The sequence below is a fragment of the Lissotriton vulgaris genome, chromosome 6 (genome assembly GCF_964263255.1).
Source record: "Lissotriton vulgaris chromosome 6, aLisVul1.2, whole genome shotgun sequence".
Taxonomy (NCBI): Eukaryota; Metazoa; Chordata; class Amphibia; order Caudata; family Salamandridae; genus Lissotriton; species Lissotriton vulgaris.
In genome coordinates, this window is record NC_141694.1 from 1031018914 (window position 1) to 1031038209 (window position 19296).

At 43.2% G+C, this 19296-nt stretch overlaps 1 protein-coding gene across 3 annotated transcripts in view; it reads left to right on the top strand.

Annotated features, from left to right (window-relative positions):
* SMOC2 (SPARC related modular calcium binding 2) overlaps positions 1-19296 on the top strand; it is a 1727408-nt gene that overhangs the window by 235281 nt on the left and 1472831 nt on the right. The gene's annotated exons all lie outside the window — the stretch shown is intronic.

Sequence of the window (19296 nt, forward strand, 5' to 3'; positions counted from 1 at the left end):
CTCGTCATGAGCCTGAAAGGGGTTAGATCATTGTCCAAGATTTAGGTCCCGCAAACTTAATACACATGTTCTCTGAATGTCCTAAACTAGACCCCTTTAAAAAAAATTATCTGATTACTGGGAGGAAGTTTTTGGTCATAAAATATTGGTATCATCAACACTTTATATATTAGGTTATGATAATACTCCTGGGCGCAAAAAGGAGGAGGAAACATGCCTATTTTTAGGTACTGCGGTGTATCGAATAATATTGGCAGCTCGGTGGAAGGAGGTTGATCCTCCTAATTTTCAAATGTGGTTAACTCGCTTTTTAGGTATTTATAACCAAGAAAAGTCTATTTATGAAGCTAGAGGTAAAAAATTCTAGAATACGTGGTTGCCAAATTTGGTCTTCGATTGCCACTTGGAGTAATGATGTTAGGAATGCCTTATGATGATTGCCTATATAGATCTGTATGTATAGATTTGTGTTTTGACAATTTATTTTTGGAGAAAACTCCTAGTTATTAACAATATTATGAAGCACTTGTGATCTTATTCTATTTTCCTGACTATAGATGTAAGTTAATATCTCGCTTTCATGTATTTTTGTACTATCCGAAGTTGCTTTAATAAAAAAATAAAAAAAAAATTCATCCAACACAAATGTATCCCAAGTTCTGAGCCATACAGGATCAGGCCCTCAAAAGCTAAAAGCCTGTTGGTAAAGTTTAAAGTGGCAGCATGCCATTAAGTTCTTTTACATGCCAATGGAACAAAAGTAAATCTTCACTTTTCCATTGCCCCTGAGTCCCGCTGCTCCAAGAGGCTGAGGAATGTTTATTTTTCTTCTGTACAGGATATGCTCTGCCTCAAAGAAGGTGGATCACATGTGGGTGTTGCAGATTGTAAATTTATGAATATAGTACATTATTGTGAGGCTTATAGTCTTCTCAGATGCGACACGAAGGAGCAAATTGGGTCTGCCATCTCTAGGTGTCTCTTTTGAGCATGGAGAATTAGATCGAGCAAATCTACCATTGAGGCCTAATGGCTCACACTGTGAGGTTCTTTAATTTCGACTCCATCTTACATTCGCCGCCATTTTGTGTTGCCTTTACACAGGCTGCTCGATGAACAACGTGTCTCTGCCCTTTGGACTGAAACATGTCAAAAACCCACTCCTTGTTTTGGAACCAATCTCAGACACCAGCCGGCCTAACTAAGGGCCTCATTAGGATGGAGGATTTTCCGCATCCTCCGGGCCGGCGAAAGCCACCGCCGGCCCGGAGGAAGCGGAAAATCCTCTGCGGACCCACCAAAGACCCACCGCCACATTAGGATGGCTGATGGGTCCTGGTTTCCGTCCGTGGCAGAAAAGCACTTATTTGATTACGGTGTCTCTCAAACACCGTCAGCCAGATTAGGATGGGCTCTGAAACATGCTTTTCCGCGGCGGCTTTTCCGCCGTGGAAAAGCATGTGTAACTTCACTGCGGGGGTCTGTTGTGGGCCCCCTAGGTGAAGGGGGGTGGTGGGGGGTGCACATGGGGGGTACCTATGGTACCCCCTGCATATGTATGCAGAAAGCGGCAGGCACCGCGCAGTGCCTGCCACTTTCTACATACCAATGCAATGCGTGCATTTTTAACATTGCTGCGGGTGCAGCTTGAAGCTGCACCCGCCGCAATCTTAAAATAGAGGATGTGGCCACCAGGGTGGCGGTCACATCCTAATTGCACAGGAGGGAACTCCGCAGCCCATGCGGAGGTTCCCTCCTATTCTATGGTGGCGGACGGACTCAGGTCCGTCCGCCATCATAATGTGCCCCTAATTCTTGTCTGGACTACCTAATCCCCGTATCAACTATCTGTTAGCCTTTAGTATTCTTCTCTTGCCGTATCTTATCTTTTGGCCTTCGTTATTTTCTCCCTGTGTTTTCCTATTTCACAACCTTTCTTTTGAAGCATACAGACAGATTCAAAATCCTAAAAGATCTCAGGACCAGGAAAGTCAGCACCCCGGTTGTCCCATCCACATTCTTATGTGATGAATTGGCTACCTTTTTTGTTAACAAAGTACATAACATCTATCTTTCATTTTCCAACTCCTGCACTCTGCCGGCCTGTCAGAGACCTAGGGCGGAACCTAGGGCCTTCCTACTATCTATTCCGTCCCTATCAGAAACCGAATTTACCCGGCTTAGTGGGAAAATTAGGTCGGGCTCTCCTCTAGACCCCTTGCAGCCATCACAGTTTAAGGAATCCCTTTCCATCTTCAGGGAGCCCCTTTATAACATCATCAATAGCTCCCTTTCAGCAGGGACCGTCCCGGCATCCTGGAAGCATGCCTGGGTGTCACCCATTCTGAAAAAGCCCAACTCTGACCCCACTAAGCCGGAGAACTTCCGCCCAATTTCCCTCTTGCCTTGGGTAGCAAAAATCACCGAAGCCCACATTAATAATGTACTTACCCAGTTTGTGAGCGATAATAACATCTTGGATCCCTCCCAGAATGGGTTCCGACCGGGTCATAGTACTGAGACCGCTCTTCTGGCTACTACCGAGAAAATGCGATCACTCATGGAAAAAGGTCAAAGTGCGGCGCTGATCTTGCTCGATCTCAGCGCCGCCTTTGACACGGTGTCCCACAAGAATTTGCTCCGGAGGCTTGAAGAGGCAGGGATTGAGGGCTCAGCGTTGGACTGGCTTCGCTCATACCTGACAAATAGATCTTTCCGAGTATCAGTACCCCTTACTCCTCTCAGACTCACGGTATTGATCAGGGGGTGCCTCAGGGCTCGTCCCTGAGGCCACTGCTCTTTAATCTGTACGTCCAGCCTCTATCTGCGGTCACCAAGCTATGGGACCTTACGATAGTCTCTTATGCTGACGACACGCAGCTAGTTGTCACCTTGGCGGACGGTTCTTCCCCCTCGGCCTCCAGATTCAAAAACTGCATGACAGCAGTGGCCGATTGGATGGCAGCCAATCGTCTACAATTAAATGCCAGAAAAACTGAGGTACTGTTGGTAGGCAATAACGCTACTCTATGGACAGAGCAGTGGTGGCCGTCAGCCCTAGGAGCAATTACTTCCCCAAAAAATGTGGTTAAGAACCTTGGTGTCATGATGGACTCCTCTCTCTCCTTTCAGGCTCACACTAAACAATTAGCCGCCTTGTGCATTCAAAATGCTGCTGCCAGAGCATTGGTGGGCTTGCCGCGTTTCTGCTCAGTCTCTAGTACCATCCGGAAGCTGCACTGGCTTCCCATTGATAGACGTATCATTTTCAAAACACTTTGTCTGTCCTTTAAAATTCTGAAGTGCACGAGTCCCGCCATATTGAGCAACCTGATTTCTCGTTATGTTCCCTCCCGCCCTCTCCGTTCGGCAGAGTCTCATCTGGCGGTGGTGCCTAGAATTAGACTCTCCAGGACGGGCAGCCGTGCTTTCCGGTACCTGGCCCCCAAATTATGGAATTCCCTTCCTGTCCATATCCGCGCCATGGACTCTCTGCCATCTTTCAGGAAGGCTATCAAAACCTTCCTGTTTCCATTACCTTAGGTTTTCCTTGATGTTTTCTTCAGGCCGGTCTACATAGTTGTTGTGTCCTCCCGTGGTCAGCGCCGGGACGCCCCTTTGCTGTGGCAGCTGCGCGCTTTACAAATTGGATAAAATAACATAACATAACATAACATAACATAACATAACATAACATAACATAACATAACATAACATAACATGTCCTGCCATTGCAAAACTGCACCATGGGTACCAGTATTGATTAACTTTGGGGACTGGATAACACACAACATGCAAGCAGAAAGCATTCTGGTTGCACAACACCTTGTTTTCAAACTCTTCTGATTGGCTAAAACTTTGTGCATTGGGTGTATGTTTGTACAGATATATTTTGACTAGAAAAGCTTGTAAGCCACGGAGTCAAGTGGCAGTCTCCTGAGAACCTACTTGGTGTACTTCTTGGACAGCTGTGCTTAGCTGCAGCTAATACACTTGGTTTTCTACGCCAACAGAGTATTCCGTGTCTCTGTGCAACAAGGCAGGTGAACTCGAAGATTTCAGGCGTGCCCTGCGCCACCAGGCCCAAAGGCCCAGTTCTTCAATTGTCGCCCAACGTGGGTAGGCTTCAGAGGTAGCGGTTGAGCCAAGGATCGTGAGGAGCCCAGCAGGAAAATTCCAGAGGAGGCGCCCGCACACCAGCGACCCCTGTATGTCGAAAAGTGGACCGATGGTCTTTTGAAGTGTGGTTTCTCCTTACCAACAGCTGCTGGTGACTGCTGCCCTGACTGCCGCCCTGCCTTGGTCCCTTTTTGGTGATGACTGGTACTGCAAGACGTTAGACGGACCTCTGTTGGCGTGAGAAGACATTTGGTTAAGTACTGGTGGGTAGCTCCCACTTCTTTGTTTTTGGGTTCTTTGATTCGAAAATTGCAATTGTCGAAGCCAAGGGGTGAGTACGTTTGTGATGTTTTGATTAGCCCCTTGTTGTTTGTAGGAAGCCATTGAAGTAACGATGCCTGGTTTCAGTAAGTTTCAAAAATGGTGTTGTTTTTGTTGCGATATGGACCCCCGACTGGAGGACTCTTGTCCAATTCCTCCGACTGGAACTCCTACTTATGAGCTTTACTCTAAAAATGGTGTGGGCCCCATCACCTTTAATGAAGTGTGGGTCTGCTATACGAAGAAAGATGGTATTTTACAGTGACCACATAATGGTAGTTTTGAGCCTGATATTTTAGACAATTTAGAAGCTACTTTGTTTTAAAGAAAAGCCCGACCGGCTATGTGTTGTAATGTGTATTACATGTTATATTAGGTTTGTACTATGACATACTGCTGTTCTATTTCTTTCTACATTCTTACTCCTCATGATTCCATATGTCAGATGGGTTTTGGAGCCTGTGGGAGTTGGAAGAGTTTGAAGGCGTCTGTTTGTGATGTTAATCCAATAAATCTACAATTTGATCACCACTGGTGTCATGATCTCTTTTTAACACTGGTGACGATTGGAAGCTTGGAAGGGACAAGCCACATCACCACTCAACCCTGAACCCACCATTAACCTTGGATTTTCGTTTTCCTGTGACTTTGGATTTTATTGGTAAATACTGTCTTCATTTTTTACAGACTACTGACTGTTGGATTTTTCTTCAAAAGCGTTTGGTGGATTTTTAACTCTGTTTTGACTGGACTTGGATTTAGACTTTTTAAAAAAAAGATAACAAAAGGATTTGGACTTTGTTTGTACACTTCGTTTTGGACTATGGATTATTTCTGACTACACGACTGAAGTTTTCTTCATTTTCAGGTAACCGGAACATTGTGGATTTATTTGGAAATTCAAGTTTTTCAAGGTAAAAAAGACTTGAAGGTCATATGTTTACCTTCAATTTGTAACGGCTACTCTTACCGTTCTTAAGCGCGCTCTGGCCACTGCCTCGCTCTGCCTTCCCACGCAGCTCCATTGCTGAACGCGCCGACATCGCGCTGTTCTCATTCGCGCTCTACTTCCTGATTCTTGGCTGGCTATGCGTTTGACGTCAACACGTCATACATCACACGCACGCATGCCGCCATTTTAGCTTTACTGTTACCTGGTTACCGTGGACTGTTTATTGAGCATTTTACCGAAGGATTATCTCTCACTTACAGGACATTCAAGGTTCGTTTTTATACGTTGGATTACTTGTTTTGACTAACTTCAGATTTCCTACAACTTGAAGCATCGATGTATTAACGCTGGATATTTTTTTTTTTTTTACGTAAGATTATTGATGTATTGACTCTGACTAGTTCCTGTTCCAGTTCCTTCTTAAACTGTTTGAGACTGTGTATCTTACTGTTTTTGTTTTCTTCAGTGATACACAAACTTCTTAGTTTTTTTTTTTACACTGTTCTCTCCTTCCATAATATTACAGTTTATGCTCTGGTTATAACATTTTCATTAATAATGAGTTCTACTTCTATGACTCAACCTCCAGCTTTTCTTTGTGAGAAGGGTGAACCTCTTCTACCATGGAAAAGATGGAAACATTTATTTGATTCTTACTTAGTGGCTATAGGGGGGGGGGGGAGAAATTTTCGGCTTTAAGGAAACAGGCTATTTTGCTTCATAATTTAGGTGTTAAAGGTCGTAATATTTATGATAGCATTGATGAAATACCTTTGGGTAATGGTTCTGGTGATACACCTTTGGATGCTTTTCAAATGTCTTTAAAAATGCTAGAAGATTACTTTGGACCCAGAATCAATGTCGTTCTAGAAAGACATAAATTCTTTATGAGAGTGCAAGAACCTAAAGAGCAATGATGTAGCTTCTTTGAAAACTCTTGCACGTACTTGTGCATTTGGGGACTTTACAGATTCTTTAATACGTGACCAGTTGGTCAGATGCACTAATAGTTCAAGAGTACAGGAGAAGCTCCTGTCAAAAAATCCTTATCTTAGAGAGGCTTTGGCTATTGTTGAGGGTATTGAGAACACTTCTGGTTGGGCTAAAGAGATGAAAGAGCATAAGGTTTTATCAGATTTCCTTCCAGTTCCAGCAGCATCCAGGAAGTTACTCAATCCATTTCTTCTAGTCTTCAAGGGGGTATTCAACCTATTTCTTCAGAAGATAGTATTTGTAAGGTTTTTCACAACCCAAAGGGTAAAATTCCTTTTGATCGCAGTAAGATTAAATGTTATCGATGTGGTAGTTCTAATCATTCTTCTTCTTTTCCAAATTGCTATGCCAAGTCTGCTACCTGTCTTAAATGTGGCATAAAGGGACACTATGCCAGAGTTTGCAAATCCACTGGTAAAATACACTCCATTGAAAATGTTGAATCTACACAAGATAATCCCAGATTAGTCATTTCTAGTGTCACCAGTGTTGGTATTATTGATGCTGATCCCAATACTATGCCTGAATGCAATGTGATAATTGGGGGCGAATATTTTGTAGTTATAGCTGACTCGGGTTTGCCTTTCATTTTAATTGGTAATGAAAATTGGAACAAGACCTTTCCCAAAGTAGAGTTGATCAAACCTGATATTAACCCTGTCAGCTATAATGGTTCCCGCATTGATGTATCAGGTTACACAGTCATGAGAATTCACTTCAAAGGTCGTGAGACTGTTGGTAAAATGTATGTTGCTTACAGGGGTGATAATCTTTTAGGGTGGAGTCATCAGAGGGATTTGGGGATTATTCTCAATCCTAATGCTCTCAAACCCTCTGATCAAGTTATGCTTATTGATCAAATCTCCTCTTCAAATAAGTTTTTTGATGATTTTCCTCATGTTTTTTCTGACAAATTGGGTTTATTAAAAGTTTTTGAGCATCGCATTATTTTTTTTAAAAATGCCATTCCATGTGTATATAAAGTCAGAAAAGTTCCTAACATGAGGTTAGCTCCACTGAAACAAGAACTTTCCAGACTTATTGAGTTGAATGTCATTGAAGAAATTGAGTCATCAGAGTGGTTGGCCCCAGTGGTTTTGGCCCCCAAGGATGGGGGTAAGAGCATTCGCATGTGTGTGGACCTCAGGGGTTTAAACAAATGCATATGGGTGGATCGCCAACCACTCCCAAATATTCCTGAATCCATCACTATGCTGTCTGGGGTTAAAATATTTTCAGTACTTGATTTGTCTTCAGCTTACCACCAGGTGCCGCTTCATCATGATTCGAAACATCTTACTTCCTTTGTTACACCTCTTGGAGCGTTTCGTTTTGTGAGAATGCCATTTGGTTTGGCATCCGCAGCGGCATGTTTTCAAAGGATTATGAAATTGGTGGTGGGTGATGTCTCTAATGTCAGAGACGATATTGAGCATGACAGTGTGTTGAGATCAGTCTTGACTAGATTGGCTGATAAAGGTTTGACTCTAAACAAGGCTAAATGTAAAATTGGTGTAACCTCAGTAACGTACCTTGGTCATGTGATTTCCGGGGAAGGAATACAGCCTAAGTTGGAATTAGCTAAGAGTATTGTTGAAGCTCCCACTCCATGTGACAAGGATCAAGTTAGATCTTTCCTTGGTCTAGCTGAATTTTACGCGAAATTTATTACAAATTTTGCATCTGTTGTTGAGCCTATTAGGAATCTTCTTAAAAAAGGTGCTCATTTTGAGTGGAATGCTGGTTGCAATGATGCGATTTTGGTTGTTAAGAGGACGATCAGTCAGTTGCCTAGTTTAGGTCATTTTGATACTAAAAGAAAGACTTTCTTAACTACTGATGTGTAGTTTGTCTGGCTTGGGTGCCGTTCTCTCTCAGTTGGACAATGGTGAGGAAAGAGTGGTAACATTTGCCTCCAGAGCCTTGAAGAAAGCTGAAGGACAGTATTCTTGTATTGAAAGGGAGGCTCTTGCCATTGTTTGGGCAGTCAAACATTTCAAGTTTTATTTATGGGGTATTCCTTTTGTGGTCAAATCTGATCATAAGCCGTTGATACAGGTATTTTCGTGTATGGAGAGTGAAAGGTTAACACCGAGACTTAAACGCTGGAGTGAGGGTTTGGAGGAATTTAATTTCATTGTTCAATATTTTCCTGGGTCTTTGAATAAGGCTGCAGATTGTCTTTCGCGGTTGCCTCTACAAGGTCAGACTGAACATCTGGAGTTGGGTTGTGTCAATGTGTCTTGGGTGAGTGAAGTTGCTATTTCTTTGGAAGATTGGGTTTGTGCTCAATCTGGTGATCAGATTTTTCCTTTGGTAAAAGATTTGGTGATTAATGGTTGGCCTAATGACAGTAGAGGTATTAGCAAGGATCGTTTGCCGTTTTGGTCTGTTCGTGATGAACTTACTATTGTTGATGATGTTGTGATGAGAGGTTAATTCCTCCTTCTTTAATGAGATCAAAGTTTATCAATCTTGCCCAAAATGGACACATGGGTAGGAGTCTTACCAAAGCACGCTTAAGAGAGAGATATTGGTGGCCCAATATGGATGGTGAAGTTGAGCATGTGGTTAAGGACTGTTATCAATGTGCTGTTAATGATAAGTCTAAAGTTGTAAGTAAGGCCCCTTTGTCACCAGTGTGTATTCCTGATCAACCTTGGTCCAAATTAGGTTTGGACATTATGGGTCCATTTGATTTGTTGCTACCATCTGAGAGATTTGTAATTCTTCTTGTTGATTATACATCCAAGTGGGTGTCTACCAAGTGTGTAGGCTCAGTTACTTCCAAAGTGGTAATTGTTTTTTTGCGAGATGAATTTGTGTCTGAGGGGATTCCTAAGTGCATCATAACAGAAAATGGTGTGCAATTTGTCTCCACTGACATGGAGACCTTTTTGAAAGACCATGGTATAGCGCATCTTAAGACTGCACTTTATGCACCTCAAGCCAATGGTCTTGCGGAGCGGATGAATCGTGTTGTCAAAGGATGTGTTCAGAGAGCTCTTGATATGAAAAGTCCTCTTAGAGATGAACTGCGTGATACCTGGTAGGCTCAACGTACCACTGTTAATTATGTTTCAAAATCTTCTCCATTTTTTTGTTACATGGGAGGCAAGCTTGTTCTAAATTGAATCCTGCTTGGCTTCCTTCTCAATCTTCTCTCCCTTTGGATAAGGGGAATGTGGAGGATAGAATTCATTCTTATCAACAAAAATATAAAGAACGTTATGATGTGAAGAATTCTACCAAAGTTAAATTGTGGAGTGTGGGAGAATGGGTTCTTGTTAAAAACCCAGGTTTTCAAAGAAAGGTTTCTCTGAGTTTATTGGTCCTTTCATGATCACAGATATTTACAAGAATGTTGTTACTATGCAGAATGGTTGTAAATGGAGCATGTATTAGGCTGGTTACGTTTTCTGATGTGGTTTCCCCTTCTCTTTCCAATCTTGATTGTTCTACTTCCACTTCCTCCTCAACAGGTTGTGGTGTTGTTCCATCAAGGAGGTTTCCACAGAGAACTCATCGTGCTCCTGTACGTTTCAGAGACTTTGTTTAATTATTGTGTTAAGTTACTCGCCTTACTGTTTTGTTATACTTTTAAGGTGATGTTTTCTTTTATTTCATTAATTGTTCTTTTCTTTTTATTTCTCTTAGTATAGGGGATGTGTTGTAATGTGTATTACATGTTATATTAGGTTTGTACTATGAAATACTGGTGTTCTATTTCTTTCTACATTCTTACTCCTCATGATTCCATATGTCAGATGAGTTTTGGAGCCTGTGGGAGTTGGAAGAGTTTGAAGGCGTCTGTTGGTGATGTTAATCCAATAAATCTACAATTTGATCAACACTGGTGTTATGATCTCTTTTTAACACTATGTTTGACTCTTTTCGCCTTTGACGCAAGGAAGCCAAACAGAAAGAAATTAAACAGGCAAAAAGAGATAGGAAAGAAAGAGGCATGACTGTTATTCAGGCTGCCCAACAGTTTAAAGATGATGAAATAGATTATGCGATAGAGGTTTCAGATAGGCAACATCGCATGGCGATTGATAAATGTTACCCGGTGCTGCTAACTTCTCCTCCAAATCCCGATGTTGATCCTGAGAAGGATCCTTTAATGTCTCACTTGTTAAGATCGCCCCAGCCCTATGTACAAGGTGCCACTGCACCCCCGCTTTTGTTACCCGTCCAGCAACCTGTTATTCTCCCACCAGCTCTAGCTCCTACACCTCCACCACAGCCCTTTGTGGCCGCACTACTCCCGCCATTTCCTTTGCCTTCAGCTCCCTTGCTTCCAGTTCCTCTGCCTCCGACTCCTTTGCCTCAGCCTTCTTTGCCCTCGACTTCTCTTCTATCTGTTGCTTCCTCTCCTGCTCCATCTCATGCCTTATCCCTGTTCGTTTGTTGCCTTCTCCCTCTGTTCGTAAACGGATGATTGATACAGTTTCTGGCATTTTATCTCCTTTCTTTGGGTCAGTAAGTTTGACTCCTGTTCTTCCCCGTAGGCAGACACGAAGCTCACTCCCAGATTCCCAAGAACAAGATGCGTTAATGGGTCTTGCTCGCAAGTGGATCCTGAGTGATCTCGAATATACTGTTCGAGATATCATGGATACTTTTGAGCAGTGGGATGCCCCTGTACAAAGATTTGTTTTCAATGCCATGTGTGACATTCTAGGTCAGGAATGGGAGGCTACAGGATTGGGTTTAGCTCCCAAGGGTTTGCTGGATATTATGACTGATTTTAATAAGGGAATTATTGTGGGTCCTGAGGTTGAGAATGCTGTACGGACACTTATCACTTTTAGATCAATGTTTTTTTCCCGGTCCTTGTCTGAACCTGATCCTTCTGTTAGACGTAGACTGAAGAATTATCCTATGAGAGAGGGTCCTCCAGTGTGGAGAGAAGCGGTTGGAGCCCAGTATGGTAATCAGCCTATACCAGCTCACTTCCAGCGTATATGGGTACATGTACCTTGAAAGAGATCTGAGGTTCTGGCCCTTAAACAGTCCTTACCTGACCCCTGTAAAAACCCTGCGGGTTATTACAAGGAATTTTCTCAGAAGGTTGATGCTTGTATTATGAATTTGGCTGATATAGATATGTTGATGGGAAATGTTGTTCCACAACCGTTGTGGGCTAGGATTCGGAAAGAGAACCACGCCAATGAATTAGGAGGTGATTTGGATGCTATAGTTGCTGCTGATAGACTCCAAGTGGGTGGTGCTAAACCTGAAGATTTAATTGCGGAACTTCCTGGTAGAATAATCACCTTAATGAAAACTATGATGCCCGCTCTGCGAGTTAATTGGGATAAGTTAGCTGCCTGTAAGCAGAAGAAGGATGAGAGTGTCTCCGACTTCTTTACTCGTTTCGAGGAAACGTTTCTTGATCACAGTGGTCAGGATATGAGCACAGAGGGTGGACAGCGATTGTTCGTAGATAAATTTGTATTTAATTTGCTTCCTGAACTCTCTAATAAATTAAAGGATTCCGAAAGTTCATGGGCTGTTTCTTCTTCAGCCCAGATATTGGCTACTGCCCAATATTACGAAAATAGGGATAAGGAGGAAAAGGATAAATTGGATAAAAAGACTAAAGAGTTAAAGACGAAGGTTCTTTTGCAACAGGCTTATCCTCCTCGTCCTGCTCAGCGCCAGTTTCAGCCGACTCCCCAGTTTTAGAAGTTGTTGCAGAAACCTGAACCCTTTGTTCCACGGCCTCCACTGGATCCTAATCAATGTGCCTATTGTAAGGAAGAAGGTCACTTCAAATTAATTGCCCGATTTTATTGCAGCGTACTGGTGGTACGCCTGGGCCACGAGGCAGAGGTGGCTTCCAGTCAACACCTAGGGGGAGGGGGTGAAACACAATGTCCCAGGATCAACGTTCCTTTCCGCCTCAAAATTCCATGAACTATTTTGATCAGCAAAATTCTCAGTCTGCCCATTATTATAATGACAATTATTATATAGAGGATGGGAATCATTCAGGATTTTAATTCTAGCTAGGACAGCCATAGACAAAGTGAGGGAGTCATTTCAGTTCCAGTGGACCAAAATGGGCCTTATGTTGATGTTGTTGCGCTTGGTGTGTCAGAGCCATTTCTCTTGGATACTGGTGCAATGAAGAGTTCCATCATCCACTCTAAACTCCTTGGGGCAACTTTGTCTGGCTTAACAAATGTTTCTGTAGGATTTTCTGGCACCCCAGTTCGTAACCCAGTTTCTTGTCCATTGCCTATCTCCATTGGTCCTTATGATTTGGAGGCTCCGCTTATTTTAACGACTGGTTGTGGTGAGAATTTGTTGGGGTTGGACTTGTTAAAGAGATTGTATGCGACTCTGCATTGTTATCCTTCTGGTGTACGTCTTACTTTAGGTAAGAGACTGACCTCCCCAACATATTTGTCTAGAGACCAACTCCCTTCTGAATTACGTTACCTGCCTGCTACTCTTTGGGCTGCAGGCCGCAATGATGTTGGTCTCTTGCAGATTCCACCCTATGTTGTCACCCTCAAGTCCAATGTTAGGTTACCTCGCATTCCTCAGTACAGAATTTCGAGTGATGGTGAGTGAGCACTGATGGCTATCATTTATGATTTGGTTGAGAAAGGTGTGGTTGAAGAGACCAGAGGAAATGTGTGCAATAGTCCTGTTCTGCCTGTCCTTAAACGTACTGACTCTTCCCAGCCACCTGTTTATCGTTTTGTGATCGATCTCCGGGAGGTCAACAAGATTGTTGTACCCCAGTTTCCTGTCGTCCCAGATATCACTGCTTTATTGACAATGATACCTGCTTCGGCTGCCTGGTTATCCGTCATTGACCTTAAGAATGCTTTCTTTAGCATTCCCATTGCTGAGGAAAGTTGGGATATTTTTGCTTCTCTTAAGGAGGCCGAAGTTTTCGGTTCAAGCGTGCACCTCAAGGCTATTGTGAAAGTCCCTCCATTTATAGTCAGGCTTTGAAAACTCAGCTTGATGCTTTCACTTTGCCTCCAGGTGCCACCCTTATTCAGTACGTGGATGATCTGTTGGTTGCTGCTGATTCTGAGGATGTTTGTAAACAAGTTACTGTTTCACTGTTGCATCACTTGTCTGACCTTCATCATAAGGTTTCGCACTCTAAATTACAATATTGTTGCCAAGAGGTTATCTACTTAGGTCATCTCTTGTCAAAGGAGGGACGGCGATTGACCCCAGAAAGAATCCAAGCGATTGCACAAATGTCTGTACCATCCACACAGAGAGAGGTGCGTGCCTTTTTGGGCATTACCTCTTATTGTAGACAATGGATTCCGAATTTTTTTTTGTTAGCTAAACCTTTGTTAGCACTTACCCTTAAAGATACACCCCAACCTCTCCCTTGGACAGAGGAATGCCAGAAAAGTTTTACTGATTTGCGTACTTCCTTGTGTTCTGCTCCTGTGTTGGGTACTCTGGATTACAGCAAGCCTTTCACACTTTATGTGCACGATAGAGAAGGTTGTGCGTTGTCAGTTTTGACACAACAATTTGGTGACAAGCAACGCCTGTGTGCTTATTTTTCGGCTACGTTAAACCCTGTAGCTAAAGCATTACCTAGTTGTCTGAAAGCTACAGCAGCATTTTCTATTCACCAATCTGCTGGATTGGTGCTAGACAATACACTTATTGTCATGGTGCCACATGCAGTGGATACACTTCTAAACAGGACAAAAACTCAGCATCTTACGAGCGCCCTTTTATCGGGTTATGAGCTGACGCCCCTGGCTAGTCACGTGCACATCAAGCGATGTAATACCCTAAATCCAGCTACATTGTTACCGATCCCAGTAGAGAAAGACATTCAAGAGCAACATGATTGTTTTCTCCGTACAGAGGAGGAGACAAACAGTAGAATTGATTTAAAAGATACGCCGCTCCGATGGGATCCTATGGGTGGATGGTTCTTGTTTTAATCTCCCCAATGGTGAAACGACTGCACCCTATGCTGTTACCACTTTGCATACAGTTGTAGAGACAGCACGCATTAGGCAGAATTCAGCCCAAGCAGCTGAATTCATAGCTCTGACTAGAGCTTGTGTATTGGCTAAAGAGAAGAGAGTGTTCACCGACAGCCAATATGCATTTGGGGTGGCCCACAGTTTTGGCCGCCTTTGGAGGAAAAGAGGATTCTTTACCTCACATGGTACTAAAATACAGCATGGTCAGTTAGTGAATGACCTTTTGGAATCACTTGCTTTACCCACTCAGATAGCAATTGTGAAGTGTAGTGCGCATAGGAGGATCACTGATGATGTGGGTGAAGGAAACGCTTTTGCGGATCAGATAGCGAAAGAGACAGCGAGAGATGTAACAAGTCATATGTATGTTGCTGGACCTGCTAGATGGGTCAGTCAAGGAGGAATGTGTGAGGACACAATAGAAAGTGTGAAAATGATTCAGGAAGAAGCTACAGAAAAAGAATTGAGTAAGTGGACAGATGGTACGGGAATGTTGGATGCAACGGGGTGTTGGATAGAATTGTCGGAACACCAACGTTGGCTGTTACCAGACGCCTATGTACTTCCAGTAGCAACTATGGCGCATGGTCCAGCACACATCAGTGCGAAAGGAATATGGAAGCTTTTGGCTCCGGTATGGCACAACGCAGGGATTCCTAAATGTGCAGACAATCTTGTTACACATTGCATTGTTTGCTTGATGCATAACCCAGGAAGAGGGACACCAACCCCAGCAGGCCATTTTGTTCCCCCACGTATCCTTTAAAGGTATTGCAGATAGACTACATTCATATGGAGAGATGCAATAACCTAAAGTATGTCCTTGTGGTGGTGTGTGCCTTTTCTAGATGGATAGAGGCCTACCCCCTAAAGGATAATACTGCCTTGTCTACTGCCAAGGTCCTTCTGAAAGAATACTTCCCGAAGTTTGGTTTACCTCGAATTGTCTGAAGTGACAACGGAAGTGAATTCGTGGGTCAAATCATGCAGAAAGTATGTGCAGGTCTTGGTATTAAGCCGAAATTCCATGTGGCAAACCATCCTCAGTCAGCAGGTTTGGTAGAGTGCTATAATGGCACTCTCAAGCTTAAACTTGCGAAGATACAAGCCCGCACAGGTCTTGCCTGGCCTGATGCTTTACCTTTAGACCTCCTGTCAACTCGAACAACTGTTCATTCTCGTGTGGGACTTAGTCCATATGAGATTGTGTTTGGACGCCCGGCTAATGTCTGGGGTGTCCCTAGACCCAAGAAGTACTCTGACATAGAATACCCAATGTTGATTGACTATTTGCATGATCTCACCACTAAATTGTGTGTTCTCCATCAGCAGGTACAAGACACTTTGCCACAGGCTTCCTCGGATCCTGGGCACACCCTCAAACCTGGCGACTGGGTGTGCCTTAAAATTTTTCAAAGGAAGAGGAATTTGGAGCCTCGCTGGCGAGAGCCGAGACATGTCCTGCTGACGACACGCACAGCTGTGAAAGTTGTTGGGAAAAAGAATTGGATCCATGGTGTGCATTGCAAAAAGGTACCCTTGCCTTTGCCTTATGATCAGTGGGTTTGCGAAGGCATAGGTGATTGTAAAGGAGAGAGAGTCCCCCGGTTTGTACCTTTTAGCGATGCACACCTAGAATGGACTCAGACTGAGAAAGAAGACGATGATATTTTGCAAGAAGCTGTACCATCGCATCTTAGAATAGATACAACTGATCCAGAGACACTTTTTCAAAACCAGACTGTGCCAAACAAGGATAGATACAATTTGAGGCCTAGAGTGGCCAAAGACATTTGAATTTTTCTCTTTCATTCCTAAATTGCATTTTTTTATCCTTAAATTCCATTTTTGAATTTTGAATTGTATATATTTTCTTCCCTGTGTGATACTGGATTCATCTCATTTTAAGTTGCAGGGTCGTGGTAGGAGACTTGGTTTGTGACCCGAGTAGTGGCAATAGGTCTGCAGGACTTGCAGTGTCATGAGACGGCTAATAACCACAGCTTAGTGAGATAGGAAGATCGCCACGAGCAACACTTTAGAAGATGAATTCCAGTGAATTAGAGAATGATAAAAGAATGAAAATGAGGAAGAAATGTTGTAAATTATTATTTAGTAGATGTGGCGTAGTATTATGTGTTTTTAATTTGCTATGTGTTTTATTAGCTTGTATGGGTTGGGTTACTCACACTTTGCAGCCAACATCTGAACCTATATCTACCTCCCAGCCCATACTTTTTCACACTACTGCTTCCCCACACCAATTCCATACGCTACCAGAGCATGAGCAAATTAGGAGAATGGAGTATTTCAACAATTCCTTCATTCAATTGTTACACCAGCATCAATTGGTGATCAATACCCACCTATTGCTGGATATGTGGACTTTTACCCCATAATACAGATAAAGGAATGCCATATTTAGTTCTACCCTTCTCCCTAAAAGGATCTGCTTGGGCTTACACCTCTATGTTCGCCAATGCCTATGAGAACCAACATCGACATCCTGTTGGTCCATATAGGGATGGAATTGACGCTAGTCATGATGCACTAATAAAAGGAATAGTGGCTATGTCAAAACATTATAAGAAATGTAATGAATTCCCCACTGACGAACGACAAGCATACATTGACTGGAATGTGACACATTACGTCACTAGTCTTACAGACAGAGCCAAAAGGAAAAGATCCCCACCTATATATACTGTACCCCACCAAGGTCAACTATGTCTCCAAGCAAATGGTCAAAGTCCTAAGGCTCAATTGGGAAAGAGCACTTGTAACATTACATATATCTATATATCCCGAACGTCTCCACCACTGGTGGGGACATATTTCGTTTGTCATGACAGAGCCTATACATGGCTACCAGCCGATTTCTCAGGAACTTGTTATATCACAAGACAAGGTATGGTAGAGGGGTTATTGCTTTGGAAGACACAGTAGGACAAGAAGGAAGCGACTTCCTTAAAGGATTCCTCCCATTTTGGGGCCCTAAGGCCAATAGTAGAAATATCAGGCATCTCATTTGTGTCATTGAAGCAACAATAAATGAAACTTTCGAAGCACTGGGTAATATCACTGCTGAGCTTCAGGCGGACCGCCTTATGACATTACAAAACAGAATGGTGTTAGACATCATTCTTGCAGATCGTGGTGGAGTCTGTAAATTGTTTGGATCCAGTTGTTGCATTTATATACCTGATAACGCCCCTCCAGTATACTAGGCCATCTCTAAATTACACCACATTGCTGAGTCCATCCACCAGGACGAAGGAAATTGGTCTCTGATGGGATGGTTTTGGGGACTACTGTCCACATGGGGATGGAAGGTATTGACTTTTGTTGGAGTAGTTTTGGTCATCATCTTTTCGTGTTGCCTTGGTTTACAATGTGGTCCCGCAATCTGTGGTCTTTGTGCCACTATGTGTGTCCCAAGACAAATGTCACAGAAAACAGAGAATATGAAGATGATGTTGCAGCGACAGCTTGACGACCTCATGACCATCGACATTTATTCAGATTAGCATGAGTCTTTGTGTATTGCCTGCGTAATGGCAAAAGGAGGGTCTGAGGTTCTTTAATTTCAACTCCATCTTACATTCACCGCCATTTTGTGTTGCCTTTACACAGGCTGCTTGATGAACAACGTGTCTCTGCCCTTTGGACTGCAACATGTTGAAAACCCCCTCCGTCCTTGTTTTGAAACCAATCTCAGATACCAGCTGGCCTAACTAATCCTTGTCTGGACTACCTAATCCACGTATCAACTATCTGTTAGCCTTTAGTATTCTTCTCTTGCCATATCTTATCTTTTGGCCTTCGCTATTCTCTCCCTGTGTTTTCTTATTTCACAACCTTTCTTTTGAAGCATACAGACATGTCTTGCGCCATTGCAACACTGAATCATGGGTACCAGTATTGATTACATTTGGGGGCTGGATAACACACAACATGCAAGCAAAAAGCATTCTGGTTGCCCAACACCTTGTTTTCAAACTCTTCTGATTGGCTAAAACTTTGTGCATTGGGTGTATGTTTGTACAGATGTATTTTGGCTATAAAAGCTTGTGAGCCACGGAGTAAAGTGGCAGTCTCCTGAGAACCTTCTTGGTGTACTTCTTGGACAACTGTGCTTAGCTGCAGCTAATAAACTTGGTTTTCTACGCCAACAGAGTATTCCATGTCTCTGTGCAACAAGGCAGGTGAACTCGAAGATTTCAGGTGTGCCCTGCGCCGCCAGGCCCAAAGGCCCGGTCCTTCAATTGGGTTAGTTTGTTTTGAGTTTTTGGTTTTAAGCCATGTGTTGCACCTGCATGTTTAAAGAGTCTGCTGTTATTTTAAAATATGTATACTTAATCTGCTTTTAACCTCTTCCGTGATGAAACCACTCCGTCACGAGCCACGGTAGCGCTGTGCTGGTGAGGGAGTGGTTCAGTTACGGCGCTGCCGCCCCGCCCACGCTGCAGTAATTCCGCGCCTGCGCGGGCGTTTCTATTGAGCAGGCGGGGCCGTGACAGAACCACTCCATCACAAGCACAGCGCGCCCGTGGCTCGTGATGGAGTGGTTCCTTCACGAGTATGGCGGCGCCGCGCGGACCCCCAGCACCACGGCGGAATTACCACAGCGGCCAAGGGGTTAAGAATGTTTTCTAGTACTGGGAATTGTTTTGCACAATAAAATGTTTCATTTTATTTGAGCATATACTCCTTTTATCGTTTTTCATAAGCCGAAATAAAGTAATATTAATTGATTGAGAAGCAAGCAAATAAGATTAACAAGGAAGCCAACCAATGATAAGCAAAGTACTGACCCAAAGACTACTCTGAGTATCTGCATTGTACGCTATAGGTCTTTCTGCAACAGACAGCTAATGTCTATAAGCGAGACGTTTCTCTGGCAAGTTATGTTCTCATTCT